The sequence below is a fragment of the Eubalaena glacialis genome, chromosome 6, assembly GCF_028564815.1.
Source record: "Eubalaena glacialis isolate mEubGla1 chromosome 6, mEubGla1.1.hap2.+ XY, whole genome shotgun sequence".
In the NCBI taxonomy this organism is placed as follows: domain Eukaryota; kingdom Metazoa; phylum Chordata; class Mammalia; order Artiodactyla; family Balaenidae; genus Eubalaena; species Eubalaena glacialis.
In genome coordinates, this window is record NC_083721.1 from 4,241,584 (window position 1) to 4,258,952 (window position 17,369).

Genomic DNA, 17,369 nt, shown 5'->3' on the forward strand with positions numbered 1-17,369 from the left:
TTAATCTTTTTCCAAAAGGTTATTTGAATGCATATGAGCCAGGAAAGAGAAATCGGGTACAAGCATGAAAAAATCAAGCATGTTTTATAAAGAGAAATACTTGTGAAAAACAAAACCTCTGAGTTTTAGATCTTTAAGAACTTACTATGAATGGAATAACATCTCTAAGTTTTCTCTTTTGCAAGGAAAAAAATTATCCGGATCATCAATACCACTCTTTGTCAGCAGGGTGAAGATTCAGGGCTCACATAGGGGTTCAGTGGGGTCCATTTCATCAGAGCAACCTTTCTGCAAATATATTGCATTTGGTAATGAGCACATTTTAATTTCTCTTGACTGTAATGTGCATCTGCAAAGAATAATGAAAACTGTATCGCTCATTTAGAAAACAATTTTAACAAAATGCTAAGAAACATAGGAGGGGTGGAATATTATTTGCTATGTAAATGAAGCTTATCACGAGAGTCCCCTGGGTGTCTGACCTCACTGAGCACCCCTCCCCCACAAGCACCTCCCCCTTCCTGCTGTATACCTGTGGGGGAAGGGTGGGGAGAAGAAACCAGGGGCGCAAATCCATCTCATCTCCCCTCTTAAGCCCTTCAAGGATGCCCCTGCACTGAGGTCCAACCAGGCTCTTCGAATGGGTCTGTGAGGTCTCCGAGGTCTGACCCAGCCCAATGTTTTCAAAGCAGCACATTTCCAATGAAATCTTGTCCACGCTGCAAAATGGACCCAAGCAGACATGGACGAAGGAGAGAGTTCAGACTTGCCGGGATTGTCCCACCTTGGTCTCCATGCGCCCACAGGACTTGGTCCTCTCCAAGCATGTGCAGTGGTTACAGGCCTCCCTGCCGGGGCTGGGGAGAAGCAGCTTCTTTATGCTGTCTCTGTCCCCCACTGGAGCCACTCACTGGCCCCTTCCTCCCCCATCTTGCCAAGACTGCCAGCCTGGCCTTAGTCCTGGTCCTGGTTGGGAACTCCCAGCCCCTGGACAGTCCCCGAGGGACGAGCTGGCCAGCAGAGCTGCTGGTCTCGGTCTTCTGGAAAGCACGAAGCTTGAAAGGAAAGGATCTATGACCACGACCTCCCCCGAAAAGTGGCCCTTTATGCCTCAGCACCTGGCTGTATACAACCTTTCATTCAACTCTGCGGTTTTCAAAAAGCTCAAGATGTGGGCTTGAAATATAACTCTGCTGCCTGACCTTTAGGGAAGTTTATTTAACAATAAATTGTTATTGTGAGAGTAGTGGGGCATCTACTAAAACGCTTTAAAGGGCATGGCAGGCACCTGTATATGAGCTCGCATTTGCACTTTACCTGCAGTTCTGCTGCCATTTGTTGTCTGAAAATGTTGGCATTCAACGATATGATGAAAATATTAGTCTTGACCTAATAAAAAAGTCTTTCACTCACTAAGGGATAGAAACACAATCCACTGGGCTCTTGACAGAGGGTAGGTATTGGGGGGTCTGATGATAACAGTCTTTGGTGCTCCGAGGTAGAAATGTGGTTTGACAAGAGACAGAGCTTGAAACTCACCAGGCTGAGGTTGATGGTTCCTCCATCAAGGGGTTAATTCCAGAGTGGATTAATTAGAAATGGATGAATTCACATACGTAGGAAGTGAATACCCTTAATTTATGGTTCTTAGGCGCATGGGTACCATCTTGAGAGTCAGGAACACGTCACCATGATGATGTGGGTCCGAGTCAGGGGAGAGGTTTTGCTAGAGGGGTAGCAGGTATGTTTTAGGGGGAGGTGGTGTGTCCTGAGAACTACTAGTAGTACTACCAGTAGTAACAACTGGGTAAGAGTAATACTTTTTCTAAACCTTTTACATGCCGCTTGCTCTTCATTTTAACCAAACTTCCTCTCCATGGCTTTTCCACTGAGGCACTGAGAGGTTGAGTGACTTCTGTCCTGTGCCAGGTTCCCTGGGAAGCGGGAAGTTTCTTGAAGAGTGTTACTGGGGTCAGTGTTTTGGGAGTGAAGGAAGCAGAGTTGGACAGGGGATGGGCTGAGCTGTGGTGCCGTCACCACAGAGGCCTGGGCCACCTCTTGGGGAGCAGAGACCTCCTACTCAGCGGTCATTGTGCAGATGCCCTCCTGGGAGAGGGGGGTCCTGGGTCTGGGAATCTGGTGCGTCAGGGCCGGAGGTGGGCGTTTGGGCGGGACGCAGCGGGAGCCACCCAGGATGTCATGGAAGAGCCGGTGCTCTCAGAAGCACTGCAGTTAGAGGGTTACAGGGCTGTCCCTTCATCGCTGTGAGAGGGGACAGTCACGGGTGAATAAACCTATCAGCTCAAGAGTTCATATTCTTGAGAGGAGAAAGAATATCAAGCGAGAAAAAAAGTCACAGAATCATGGAAAAAGCCAGAGCATGGCGCATGCCCCTGGCCTGGCCGGCACAGGAGGCCCCGGGAGGGAGTGGTGTCCCTCCCCAGCACCCTTCATTGTCTGCACCAGGCCACCGGCCAGTCAGGGCCAAGGACCAGGCCTGGGTCTAGCTGTGAGGAGCCTGTCTGACCAGAATTGGTTGATGGAAACCAAAACCCAGCAAGCTGGCCACAGACCTGGAACCTGCATCACCAGAGATGCCCCAGGCAGCATGGAAAAGCCATAAAGCCTCTGCCCGGAATTGCAAAAGGAAGTCACTCCAGGGCAGAGCTGGGGGCCACCAGCACCTCTCAGGACGACAGCAGGGCAGGGAGTCCCGGCCCTCCCCACTGGAAGGTGTAAGGGATGGCCAGGTGGCCACCAGATACTGCTCTCCTCCTCCCTTTTACCAAGTGGCATTTTTTATTGCCATTGTCCTGTTTTCTGTCCATCATTATGAATCTGGTGTGCTGGGGACAAAGTTGGAACTTAGCCCCCAGAGCCAGGCTCAAGGAGGCCTGCTGACCTGAGTGAGTGCACATCCGCCATTGCACGGTCCTAGGTCCCTGGGTGCGGGGTGTCTCCCCATGGAGGTGAGAGCAGCTGGGTGGGGAGGGCCAAGTTCGGATGCATGGGACCCAGGGCACTGGAGGAGGCCGACAGAGGGAAGCAGGAGGTAGGGTGGGCTGTTCCTCGCTCACTGCCAGCTGCTGTGGGTGCTCCCCACGCCCCTGGCACACCCTGTGCCCTTGCAGTTGTCTCTCCCTGGGTTCTGGGGCAAAGGGGGCCAGTAGGACTTGGGACAGACTGGGAACACTGGCCCCTCCCACATCCTCGTGCCAGGAGCCCCGGCCCCTGTCTGATGCAGCCACCCAAGCGATGGCTGAGCCCATAGACCCAGTTCTAGTCTCAGCCCCCCACCTGTGTGTCAAAGGCAGGCCAGGTCCCACCCCCCGCCCCCTGCCCTGAGCCCCAGGGTCCTCAGCTGTAAAATCGGGAAATCAATGTACCTGTCTCACAATGAGGCAGTGTAAACTCCAGTGTGGTGACTGGCACAGTAAATGTTTAACGAAAGGTAATTGTTATTTTTAGAGGGCCAGACACCCAGGACACGCTGAGCCTTGGAGCAAAGCCTTACAACTGGCTCCAGCCACGAAAAACAACAAACATTGAAAACCTTTTCCTTGTTTGAACAAGTGGGATCTGAATTCACCCAAAGAACTTGCTGAAAGCACGGAGACGGTACCAAGCAACCATGGGAGATGCTTTTCCAGCAGTGGCGTTTGGGTAAGGGGCCTCATCCACTTCAGAAGGACGGGCCAAAGGTCCTGAGCTTGCCCAGGGATGGCTTCATGTGTCTCTGAACAGTCCTCCCCATCATTTTGGCTTGGAATAAATTCTCTGTGTCCTGCATCCCTATAGTTCAATAGACTCGATTCTTTTTTGCTCCTTTTGAGTCTGGGTACCCATGGGCCTCTTGGAGCTGGTGAGTACCAAATCCACAGCACAGGACTTCCCTGGTGGTCCAGTGGTTAAGACTCTGCACTTCTACTGCAGGGGAAACGGGTTCAATCCCTGGTCGGGGAACTAAGAGCCCACGTGCCGTGCAGCGCAGCCAAAAACAAACAGACAAACAAACACCACAGCACAGAATTATCATCTCCATCTTAAGCAGTGTGGGCCCAGAGATGGTCTTATTACTGACAGATCATGACTAGCTCCATCATTCCCATCCGGCGAGTCATGTTCAGTTACACACATTTTAAAACCAATTTGGTTAATGATATCACATCAGTTGTAAAATTATGAAATATTCCATGCATACAATAGCATATTTATAACGCAAAAAAGCTATAAAGAAAACATAAAGGGAACACCTACTAGGTAGTCACCATCCAGGTTAAGAAACATATTATCACTGATACATTATGCATTATGTCCAGTCCCCCCAGTTTGCATCTCCCCCCCCACTGAACTCTATCCATTTCCACTGGGGGAAAACCACAATACTGAATTGGGTGTTTATCCATTTCTTTCTCTTTTCCACAGTTTTGTCATATATGTATATACCTCTAAAAATGTTATTTAATATTGAATGTTTAGAACTTTATATAAATGGACTCCTCTGTATGTTGTCCTCCTGCAACTTGCTTTTTTGCTCCACATGTTGTGAGATTTATCCATGGTAATGGGTACAGTTGTAGTTTGCCCATTCTAATTGCATCATCTGAATAGATCAATACATACTTATTTCTTTTCCCATTAGAAGGGACTGACAGGAGTTTCCTGTCAGTATTTAGGTTGTTTCCAGGCTTTTGCAATAGAAATAGTGCTTCTGTAAACATTCCTGTAGAAGGTTCTGGGCACTTTGCAAGAATTCTTCAGGGCACAAACTTGGGGGTGAAATTGCCGGGTGAAAGTTTTAAACACCTTCAACGTTACTGCAGAACTCTGAAGTTTTTCAAAGTGTGTTCACCAATTACACCCTCCTCCTTTATCCTCTCCTCCCCTCCAGCTGACTCAGTTTGGGCCATACATGGTAGCGAGTAATTTTAATTTTTGCCAATCTGGTATGTGTTTGTTTTTGTGGTAAAACATACATTACATGAAATTTACCATTTTAACCATCTTTAGGTGCACAGTTCAATGGCATTAAGCCCATTCACGGTGTTGTGCAACCATCACCACCATCCATCTCCAGAATTTTCCACCTTCCTCAACTGAAACTCAGTCCCCATTAAACACTAACTCCCCATTCCCCGCCCCCAGCTCCTGCCACCCACCATCTACTTTCTGTTTCTATGCATTTGACTCCTCTAGGGACCTCATATAAGCAGAATCCCACAGTATTTGTGTTTTTGTGTCTGGTTTATTTCACTCAGCATAATGTCCTCAATCTTCCTCCATGTTGGAGCCCTCACTAAGTTTTAATTTGTGTTCCACATTCTACAGTGATATATCTACAAAGATATGTCTGTTCTACAATGATAACAACCCCCAAAAGGGGTTGGTTAGAGGATTTGACCTTGTGCTTGAGGAGGTTGTCTAACCAGTCTCTGTCTGGTTCTTGTGTTCTCATCTGATGCTGAAGCTCGCAGACCACAGGGCACTGAGTGATTTCGTATCACTCTGCTCAGGCCACCATAAAAAATTATCACAGATTGGGTGGCTTAAACAGCAGACATTTGTTCCTCACAGTTCTGGAGGCTGGAAGTCCAAGATCAGGGTGCCGGCCTGTTTGGTTCCTGGTGAGGACCCTCTTCCTGGCTTGCAGACAGCTGCCTTCTTGCTGTGTCTTCACATGGCCTTTCCTCGGTGTGTACAGAGTGAAAGAGAGAGAGAAAGAGATCTTCTTTCTATAAGGCCATCAATCCTATCAGTCACCAATCTACCTATGACCTCATTAAACCTTGATTACCTGAAAGTTCTATCTCCAAATACAGTCACATTGGGTTGGGGCTTCAGCATATGAATTTGGGGTTCATAATTCTGTCCACAACAGGTGTAAAATGGGGGAGGGCAAGGGCAAGCTGTAGCCCACAAGGTTAGACTGTTGCCCCTGACCTTGACAGGGGTGTCCTGCAGAAGCTGAGGTGGGGCTCATCATCACAGAGGTAAACACATGTGGCCAGGAGTCCCAGAAGTGGGAGGGTCGGGGGAAGGGCCTGGCCACTGCCTCATGCAGGAGGTGAGCCAGCTGACCAGCAACAAGTGTGGGAAACCTTTCATTCCTGCTTCATTTCTCCACAAATCTCCTTTATCAGGTAAGAAACCTTCCTTTTATTTTATCTTTGCAAAGCACTTTTGTCATGAATCCATTTTAAATTTTATTGAATGCTCTTTCTATATATATTAAGATGGTTTTATGATTTTTCTGTTTTAATGTGTTACTGTGTTGAATTACACTAATAGCTTTTCTAACGTGAAATCAGTATTACATTCCTAGGACAAACCCAATTTAGTCATAATCTTTTTTTATACATTGTTGGATTCATTTTCCTAATTTTTTAAAGGATTTTCACTTTTATATTCATGAATTAGATTGGCTTATAATTCTTCTTGAACTTTCTTTGCTGGCTTAGGCTCTGATGAGCTGGAGAGTATTTTCTAAATCCCTATTCCTTGGAAAAAATATTTGAAAGACTGGAATATTGTGTTTCTTAACTCTTTCTAAGAATTAACCTGGAAAATCCTCTGGCCAATTATTTGGTGTAGGCATCTACATATGTCCATTAATAAAGTTTGCTCATTGCATTGTTCAAATCTTCTATATCTTTACTGAATTTTTATTTGTTAGTTTGTTTGTTTGACCTATCATGACTAAGAGAGATGATGGAGGATTTGAAAAGATCTTGCAGTTCTATAAATATTTTTCTTTGTACATTTTTTGGAGACTATGTTGTTAGGTATAGGCAAGTTCACAACTGTTATATTTCTCAAGTGATTTGTTTCTTTTACCATTACTAAGTGACTCTCCTTATTCTCAATAAAGCCTTTTATTCAAAAGTCTGTTTTGTCCATTATTAAATTAGCCAAGCCAGTTTTCTTTTACATATGTTCATTCTATATATGTCTCATAAATTGCATGTTTCTGTCTTTAAAAATTAGACAATCTGAAAATCTATATCTTTCAAAAAATCTATTCATATTAACTGGACAGTTGGGAGTATTTACATGTATTATGATTACTGATGTATTTGTATATATTTTTAGGTTTGTATTTTATGCTTTCTATTTGTCTTATTTTTTTTGTGGGTTTGATTTTACTCCTCTTCCTCCCCTCATCTTTCTTTGCTTTATTTTGTTAAATTTCCCTGAGTTTTTTCTTCCTTATCTCACTTTTTTCTTCTTTGGGTTTGGACTAGGTCAACATACATTCTATTTTTATTCTTTTACAATTTTCCTTTTAACAAGCATACTCAAAGGAGTCTCAAGTTAATCTATGTGTTTATTCTCCTCCAGAAGATTACAATTATTACAATGCTGTAATTCTGTTCCTCCCACTTAGAGGAACAGAATTAAAGCATTTTCCAATATTTTAGTTCTACTTTTTGTTGTTGCTGTCACTGCTTTACCTATATAGATTAACCATTATCAGTGGTGCTTTTTTAGGGTGTCAATATTTGTTTAGATTTATTTACATTTTTACCTTATTCTTGCCTCACCATTTCCTTTTGCATGTGAGATTTGCCTTCTGGGATTATTTTTCTTCTTCCTGGACTTCATCCTTTTCAAGTTTCTTTGTTGTGGTCAACACTGTCTTGGTTTGTCTGTAAATGCCTTTTCCCTCTTTCTTGAAGGACATTTTTACAGGATATAACATTTTAGGTTGACAGTCATTTTTTTCTAACATTTTGAATATTTTATTCCACCATATTCTGTCTTCCATCTGGGGGCTAGGTCTTTCACTTCAGGATGTTTTTTTAGATCTTTTCTTTATTTTAAGAGTTCTGCAGTTTCGCTATATTACATTTAACTCTGGATTCCTCTTTTTTCTGCTCAGAATTTGTTGTGCTTCAATAATCTAAGGATTCATGACATATCAATTTTGGAAAACAATTTAATCATTATTGCTTTTACCTTTGTTCTCTCCATTTTCACATTTTTGAGGTCTAATCAGACATATTTTAGATCTTCTTACTCTGTTCTCCATACCACTCAGCTTCTTTGTCATATGTTTTTAAAAATAATTTTGTCCTTCTATGTGAATTTTGGATAATTTCTTCAGGTCTATATCCCAAGTCACCAATTCCCTCTTCAGCTATTGAAAATTTACATTGTTGTTTGTTTGTTTCTAGAAGTTCTATTTAGTATTTTACCCCTAATTCTGTTAATTTTAAACAATCCTTGCTTCTCATTCATTTTTAGAGTCTCTGCTTTATTTTTTCACCTAGCAAACATATTTATTTTGTCATTTGTATCTAATAACGCCAATATCTCTGGCCTGATTCCACTTTTTGTTATGCTTGTTGATTTTTTTCATGGTGTCTTATTTTAATTGTTTTTAATTAAATTAAGCTCATTTTAATTGACTGTGTGGGAATTTCTCCTGGGTTGAGGAGTGTATTAGTCAGGGTTCTCCAGAGGAAAAGGAGCCAGTAAGAGATATATGTTATGTGCGTGTGTGTATATGTGTGTGAGTTTATTATTATAGAAATTAGCTCACCTGATTATGGAAGACAAGTCTCATGACATGCTGTTTGCAAGCTGGAGAATCAGGAAAGCCAGTGGCAGAATTTAGTTTGGGTCCAAAGGTCTAAGAACCGGGAGCATTGATGTTGGAAAGCAGAAGATGGATGTCTCACATTGGACAGAGAGAGCAAATTGGCCCTTCCTCTGCTTTTTAGTTTTACTTAAGCCCTCAAAGAAATGGATGAGGTTCACCCGTATTGTTGAGGATAGATCTTTACTCAGTCTATGGATTCAAATGCTAATTTCTTCCAGAAACACCCTCACAAACACACCCAGAAATAATATTTTACCAACTACCTGGGCATCCTTTAGCCTAGTCAAGTCAACACATAAAATTATCCATCACAAGTGGCATTCCATTAGAGAGGCTATGAGTTTGCTTCTGCCACGTGCCTGGGGCATTGCCAATCTGGGGCCGCTTTTGAATAAATTCTTGATGTTTTTCTGACTACAAAGATAGTGGGAATTAGGGTTCAAAACGTAAATTCTCGTAAGAGGGCTTGCTGGTAGTTATCAATTCTCAGGAGAGCATTAGTCCCCCTCCACTGAGAGCTAGGACTAAGACATAGACAAGTTTATTGGTCATCACCCATCAGTGGGGTAGATACAATTATTTTTTAATCATCCTTTTTCTGAGGGTAGGGCTTTTGGGTGTTGACGTTGTGGTATCCTAGCAACCTCTCACCTTGCTGAGGCCTGTGACTTTGTTTGTCATTCACCCCACCCCCTGCCCACAAAACTCTGCAAGACTAGAGGTGTTTAGGTGATTTCAGGATGCCTGCCACGACCCTGACTTCCCTGCATATCTGCTCCCACTTCACTTTTGTGTCTGAGTATTTTCCAAGTTTTCTTGCAAAATCAGCTGTAATTTTAAAGCATAGTAACAATATATAGTCTATCGAGCCCTTTTGGTTATTTTGTAGTATGAGCATTATTTCAGGATATCTGGCCTGCACACTGCCATGAACAGAATTCTGCTACTTATTTTTAACCTATAATAATATTGTTTTGTTTTCATTGTATTATGGCTACTCCACTTGGTCGAGAATTCTGACTTCCACTTGTGTTCATGGAAGATGTGGTAAAGGGTGCTTAGCTTCAGAGATGGTTGGATTCAGTTTTTCAATGCTGTCATCAAGAATTGGGTTTCTTGTCACCTCTATGCTGTGGGTTTTTTGTTTTTAATTGAAGTATAGTTAATTTACAAAGTTCTGTTAGTTTCAAGTGTACAGAAAAGTGATTCACTTATATATATTTAATTTTCCATTATAGGTTATTATATGATATTGAGTATTGTGCTATACAGTAGGTCCTTGCTGTTTGTCTATTTTATATATAGTAGTCTACATATGTTTATCCCAAACTCTTAATTTATATCTCTCTCACCCCACTATCCCCTTTAGTAACCATAAGTTTGTTTGCTATGTCTGTAAATCTATTTCTGTTTCGTAAATAAGTTCATTTGTACCATTTTTTTAGATTCCGCATATAAGTGATATCATATGATATTTGTCTTTCTCTCTCTCACTTCACTTAATATGATAATCTCTAGGTCCATCCATGTTGCTGCAAATGGCATTATTTCATTCTTTTTTATGGCTGAGTAATATTCCATTGTATATATATACCACATCTTCTTTATCTAGTCATCTGTCAATGGACATTTTGGTTGCTTCCATGTCTTGGCTATTGTAAATAGTGCTGCAATGAACATTGGGGAGCATATATCTTTTCAAATTAGAGTTTTCTCCAGAGATATGCCCAGGAGTGGGATTGCAGGATCATATAGTAACTCTATTTTTAGTTTTTTAAGGAACCTCCATACTTTTCTCCATAGTGGCTGTGTCAATTTACATTCCCACCAACAGTGTAGGAGGGTTCCCTTTTTCTCCACCCCCTCTCCAGCATTTGTTATTTGTAGACTTTTTAATGATGGCCATTCTGACTGGTGTGAAGTGTATGCTGTGCTTTTTGGTGGAGGAGCTATCTTCATCCTGGTACTAGCTCCCTGGTGATGGAAAGATGGCTATCAACAGTTCCTGTGACTAATTGCTTCTTCTTCCTCCAAGCACAAGGAAGAGGGTCTCTGGAAGCTCCAGCAGAAGAGTAAAAAAATACCAGCTTCCCCACCCTGACCCCAAACCTCAGAAAATCTCTCTTCCAAGTCTCACTGGCCAAAAGTGGGTTGTGTGTTCTCCCTGAAGCATGAATTCGGGCAGGGATGGGATTCAGCTGCTGAGCCAGACACTGGCCACGTGCTCCCCTCCAGCAGTGGGGTGGAGTTGGCTCCCCAAGCCGGTGATCTGCTCCTGCGAGATGTGTAAACTCCAACAAAAGTTCGGGAAAGTTGCCAAAAGAAGGGAAAATGAATAGTGAGAAAACAATCACAAGAGGGATGAAGGTACAGACACACATACCGCCTGGTGTGTAGGTGGACTTTGGGGTTTGCTGGAACAATGGTGCTATTCCCAGAGGGCTCCAATTACGCTATTTAAAACAGAAATAAGTGAGTCGCCACCAGAAGACCACCTGACCTGACCTGTCTGCTGGAGACGGTCCTCAAGGGTCTTCTACTTGGACAACCTGGACACCAGTGATGGGAGAGAGATGGGAAGGGCTGGGGCATAGGCAGGATGGTCTCCTGTTGTGGATATAAGGATGGGAGCCAAAGGAGAGGGTGGAAGGAACTTACTAGGAAAGTCCAGTCCCAGGTCACCTGCTCAGGAAGGAGCGCTGAGCTAGCGCAGCATGTGACTTGGAATGAATTGGGCTTTCTTCCGCTTCTACCTGATTCTAAAGCAATCCACGTTAATTTGCGTATTGCAAACAGCATTGAAAAGAGCCTCTTAAAAGGAGGCAAGATTTATCTTACCCTCTTTCCTCACCCCCTGTCTCTTGCCTTAGGTGGGCGGGAAGACCTCAAGCCACTCTTGGGGACGTTCTGAGGGAGGAGGAGGGAGTTGGGACCTGAGGGCAGAGAAAAGACGCCCAAGAGGACTGGGGAGGGTCCATGGCGCAGAGGGCTGTGTCTTGGGCTCTAGTGTCCGGGCCAGCGGCCCTTGGGAGCAGACACCTGGGTCCTCTCCGAGGGCACAGAGGCCAAGCGGGTCCCCAGCGCCAGGGCTCGGCCGGGTCATACGAGACTCGGTCAGCACTCCCCAGAATCTCCCTCCTGAATCCAGACTTGAGTGTTCGGGCGCGAAGCGCCGGCGACCGTCTCGGTCCAGGGGAAGTGGGGAGGGAGATGCGCTCCTCCCCAACCCTAAAAGGCGGGCTGGGGACGAAAGCGTCCCCGGGCTCCCTCTGGGTCCCGCCGAGAGCGCGTCCCGGGCTTTCCCCGGAAGAAACTCCTCCTCCTGCCGCCCCCGCCCGGACCAGCCTCGCCCGGGACAGCCGTTCCGGTCCGTCCCTCCCCCTGCCCGAGGTGACCCGGTACTGGCGCTTGGGGGTGTTACCCTGGGCACTCGGACACCGCCTCCCGGATTAAAGCGAGAGCCGGGGAGGATCAGGGACTCCGAGCTGGGCCGAGGAAGACGCGAACTCCGGCGGAGGCGGAGGAGAAGGAGGAGGAGGAGGAAGGCACAGGGGCGGGGAGCGCCGGGACCGGAGCTCCGCAGGTAAGCAGCGCGCGCGGTGGGTTCCTGGGGGTCCAGGGTGCGAGGGAGGCCCTGGGCGCCGGGGAGCGACCTAACCGCCCCCCGCGCTGGGTGGGAGTAGCGGGAGGTGAAGCCAGGTGTGAGCAGCTCCTGCCCGGCAGGTGCGTCCTCCCGCCCGCGGGACGCACGGGGCTGAGCCGAGCAAAGCGACCTGCGTGAGGTCAAGAGGGCTGCGCGTGCCTGGGACGCCTTGGCGCGCGGGTCAGAGGCCCCCGGCTGCCCCGTTGGCATCACTCGCCCGGGACAGGTTGCCCTGCGGGTCCTTAGCCAACTGGTAGGAGACAAGCGTGCCGCGGGATCCCTCGGGGTGGGTCCCCTCGGCTGAAGTCGGCTCCTGCTCCCCTGGCCTCTGGGCCCCGAGCTGGGGACGAGGGGTGCGCCTTTTCCCTTTGGGGACGAGGAAGAGGGAGGCTTGTCCCTCCGCTTCTTTGTTTCGGGAAAATCTCTGCAGCCCCGTAGTGTTACCTGAACTCCTGCTTCTTGGTTGCCTCCCGAAGTAGGGAGAAACTGGAAACTCTCTGAGATGCCGGGAGCGATATGGCCGGCGCTGCGGGGACGGGCCCGCAGGGCCCCCGGGCGAGGTGCTAACGGCTCGGTAGCCCCGGGAAGGCACTGCCCACAGCCCGAGACCCACTGCAGCGACCCGGAGGCGACGATCAGGGCTGGGCCGCCCGGACACCGGGCACCCCTGCCCCGGGAGGAGTGGTCCTGGTCTCTAGGCGCACGCTCCCCGCCAGGGACAGGGCCAGGCACCCGGGCGCTTCGGTCCACGGCAGGACCCCGGACCGGGGCCGGGAGGCTGAGCGCGCCAGCCAGATAGTGGGCGCCGTTACCGCGGCTTCGTGGGCCCTGCGGAAGAATTGCCTTATGGCCCCAAATTGCGTGCTTCCAGGCCCCAGAGGGCCTGGTTGCAGGTGGCCGCCGGCACTGGCTTGAGCCCGGGCTTTTGCGAAGGGCCCGCCGCGCCGAAGGGCGCAGCGCGGTGATCCCAAATCCCGAATCCGTTTCAATTCCGTTTCGGACGCCCAGGCGGCAGCGGGCCTGTCAGGTGGAATCCCAGTGGATCGTTTGGGAGGGAAAGGATTGCGACCCGAGGTCTGCCTATCGGGCTGGGGTTCCCCAGGGCTCTGCCTCCAGCCTGCGAAGCCCGCCCGGATCGAAGCCCGCGCGGTAGTCCCCGGGCCAAGTACGGTAGGGGGTACACCGGGGCGCCAGTGCGTCCAGGGACTGCTGGAGCTCACGGCTGCAGAGAGCCAAACAAATGACGGAAAATTACACAGGCTGCTAAGGAGAGTTTCAAGGTGTTTAGAAAACCTGACGTGAGGGGAGGGTTGTTGACTTAGCCTGGGAGGTCGGAGAAGACTCTCCAGGAAGTGAGGATGGAGCCAACACCCCACCGCAGCCGGAGGAGAATGGGGGCTGGGAGTGTGGGCAGGGCTGACACAACCAAGGGACCTGGGGGCGCAGGCACTGCTGCTGCTGAGTGAGGTGGAGGGGTTGGGGGAGCCCAGGGGATCACTGAAGGGATGCTCCCCTTCCTCAGCTTTACCAGAGGCGGGGCAGGCCTGTGTCCCCCCACCCCGGCCAAGCTTGCTGGACCCCCGAGGTCAGGTTGAAAGGCCAGGGAGCACCAGCAAGCACTCAACACAGGAGTCCGGGGGTTGCGGTGGAGGCCTCTGCCTGGAGATTGGCCGCGGACACCTCCCTCTCTGCTTCGAAAAATATCACCTGGTGAGCAGCAGGGGGCTTTGTTCTTGACTCCGCAGTCTGTTTGGTCCCCAGCAACGTCTTTCTTATTGACGCCTCCAAGGTCAGTCTTCTAGCAAGTTTGTGTAGTTGCCAGGAGCCTACAGAGCCCAGGAGATGGCGTGGAGCTTGGCCCCCTGGCACCCTGGGCTCAGTCGCCTTAATTTTAGGAGAAAGTTGGGCCGCACTGGTGTTATCATAATAACAGCAAATGTGGATGTGGCGTTTTCTTCCAGCCAGGCATCATTCCAAGCTCTTTATGATGTATTTAACTCAGGTGAGAGGAAACTGAGGCAGAGGGGTGAAATAACTTGCTGCAGGCCCCATGACCTGTAGGGAGAACTGGGGATGCAGGCAGGCCACCTGGCTCCAGGGAAGCTGAGCGATGCCTGGAATCCTCGCGGGAGAGGGGCTTGCTCGCGAGCCAGGCTGGCTTCCCCATAACCCAGCCCCACCTGGGCTCCGTGCTGCCCGCTTCCGGGGTGACCCGGGCAGGAGAGCCAGGGGCAGTGCAGAGGGTTGACCTCCCTGGGTGATGGGGCCAAGGGTGAAAATGTCTTGCAGGCAATGAAGCCTAGACACATGAAAGACATTATGTCGGTTGTCACCGTCATCATCCTGTAAGCATACTGACTGCGACTCTGGGCCTGGCCTGGGGCACGGGGGTCTATCAGGATGTGCAAGCCAGGGCTCTGGGCTGGTGTCTGTCACTCTTTTCCACCTAAGCCTGGGGCAGGAGTCCTGGGGGGCTTTGTAACCATTTGGGGTCATTGCCTTGGTTTCAACTGCTGCATCAGACTTGGAAGGAATAGGAAATCTGTTTTTCTAAGTCCCCTAGAAAGTTCCAGGCTTGGGAACCAGGGCATGCCTGAGCCTTAGGCAGGGAAGTAGAAAGGAAAGGCGACTGGCTCAACACAGTGTCTGGTCAGCCTCGCCTACCTAAGGAGGGGAAGCTGGCCCTGCTTGAGTGGGGGATGGAGAAGGGCACTCAAGTCCCACATACTCATCTGCCCTCTGCTGCTCTCACAGCTCTGGGTCTCCTGGGGTGCTGCTGCTTCCCACAATTGCTGAGCCTTTGCTGCTCTTCCTGGTCCCTCCTTACTTTCCAGGGCACCTGCCAGGGGACCCCTGCCACTGGGCCGGCCCCAGGGCAAGCTAAGTGGCCTCTGGGGATAGGGATCAAGGGTGTCACACACGTGAGTGCTGAGATGTGGATTGGGCCAGTCTTGGTGAGTTCCTTCCTAGCTCGGGGATGGGGAGCCCTATACATAGGCCATCTTGGGGAACCCTGGCTTGCAAGCCCCCCGGGGCTGTAGGCCTGGGTGTGTGGGAGGGGACTCCGGGTGCCCCCTGTGCCATTGACCATCCAACTGCACATGGAGTAGCAAAGGGCTCGGCTGATCACACAGGCAGTTCCGGGGAACAACCCAGAGACAGAACTTGAGGTCAGCAGGAAGGGGAGGTGACCTAGGACTTGGTTTGCCCTGGCCACTGGACAGCGGTTGGGAGAAGAGGAATTGGGAACGTGGAAAATGTCATGGGCAGCCTTACAGGCATCCAGGGAGAACGGCAGACGCTGATATTCTGGTGAGGGTGTGGGCAGTTCCTTGGACTGTAAACAGTGTGGATTTTGAAGAGGGAAGGTGACCCAAGGACATGCTTTTTGCTCCTGTTAGAGGCAAATCAAGGAGAAGGAGGGAAGGACTTGCTGTGGGTGGAAACTGCAGGCATTTAGTTTGTGTGTACCATCAGGCATCAGTGGGGTGGGGTAGGGTGCAGGAGGGGTGAGGGTGCAGAAGTGTGATATGAAAGCAGGAAATGTTTGAAAGGCACCAGCTGAAGTCTAGGAACTCATGCAAGGGCAAAGTGGACAGAATCGTTGGGAGCTCAACCAGGTAGGCCTGGGAAGAGAGACCGTGCGTGGCCTTCCAGTGGACGATTGTTAGAGAAATATTTTCTAGTGAGCTCTCATCTGGAAGATGAGACTAAGCCCAGGCTTTGTGATTACTTGTTTGTATGTGACCCCATGTCAGAATCCCTTTAAGGTCCTTGATTCCCGAGGGACCCTCCTGGCAGGGCTCACACCTGGCCTCATTGGAGACTTGATCTGTACACAGGGCACATGGAGCCTGTGTTTTCTAGGGATGCATTTGGAGTTTATCCTTTGCATTTCCCATCAAAAAGAATAAAAGATCGTCATGTCTGGCCTCACAGCTGAAGCCTAATTTGGTTCTAGAATGTGCTGGAGAAACGACCTTCCAGTGTTGGATCAAACTTTTTCTTTGGTTTGAGGAACTGTTTCTTCCAAGGCAACCCAGTCGATATTGAAACTTTCTCATTGTTGGAAACTTGGTTTCCCTGGATTGAGTTAAATCTGCCTTCCTGATATTTCTGACCATTTTGATCCTGGATTCTTCCTTTGGATTTTCACAGAAAAAAATCGAGTCCCCTTTCCACACAGCAGTCCCTTAGCTGCTATCATTATGTTATTCCTGAGGGCTCATCATGTGAAGGGCACGGTGCTAGGACACGTACACACTTAATCCTGGCAAAAACCCCACTGACGTGTTATGCCCATTTCACAGATTGACTCGGGCAAGTTCTTCAAACCTTAGACAGTGGCTTTTGCACTTTGTCGAGGCCTCCTCCCTCCCCGAGGGATTGGGACACCTCTCCTTCCTGCCTGTCATATTCAGCATGCAGTCAGCTCTGTACACCTGGACCTGTGAGGTCACCCACATCCTCAATTTGGAGGCTGTTTTTGTCCAGGTGCAGGCTTTCCGGCACTCTCTCTCTCTTAAATTTCATCCTACTCATTTGGCCTTTGGGATGCAAATATATGTATATATATATGGGAATGCTTTCTTTGTATGGTACAAAGCTAGATTTGAAAAAAAAAAAAAAAGGACCAGACCCAGGTCCTGCCCTAAAAAGTTTGTAATCTCGTTTGCACCATGAGGCATTCATAGAAAAAGAAACTTGGATGATGCAGGCAGTACTTCTGAGCTGCTGTCTCTCTCTCCCTCTCCCTCTTTCTCTCATTCCTGTGTCAATCACAGTGTGTGCCATTTTTCTGATGGTCTTATACTTGTTTATATTGAACTGTTACTTAAATCCACCACGGTCTGTTACCTTCCCTCTAACAGTGCATTTTGTCCCCAACAGGACACGAAAACATCTTTACATGTAAGGTGATTTTATGCAGTGGTTGAGGCATAAGGGGTTCCATTGGTCATGGATCATTGGATAGGGAGTGTCTGTTGGTGTCTGGAGTTTGCAGAAAGGATACTGGATCTGAGGTCAAGGAAGGTGGGGCTTCTTCCTCCCATCACACCTCATCACACCACCAGCATCTCGAAGGTACCTGGCGGGGCCCAGTGCAGGAGCCCCTGTGTGAAC

The 17,369-nt window shown here is 48.4% G+C and overlaps 1 protein-coding gene across 2 annotated transcripts in view; it reads left to right on the forward strand.

The window, feature by feature from the left end:
- Positions 1 to 12,049: 12,049 nt before the first annotated feature.
- TMPRSS2 (transmembrane serine protease 2) overlaps positions 12,050 to 17,369 on the forward strand; it is a 34,146-nt gene continuing 28,826 nt past the window's right edge. The window contains exon 1 of one of the 2 annotated variants that reach the window (XM_061193888.1): positions 12,050 to 12,185. The gene's annotated coding sequence lies outside the window, so the exon portion shown is untranslated. The remainder of the gene's footprint in view (positions 12,186 to 17,369) is intronic. The other variant, XM_061193889.1, reaches the window with a different exon arrangement.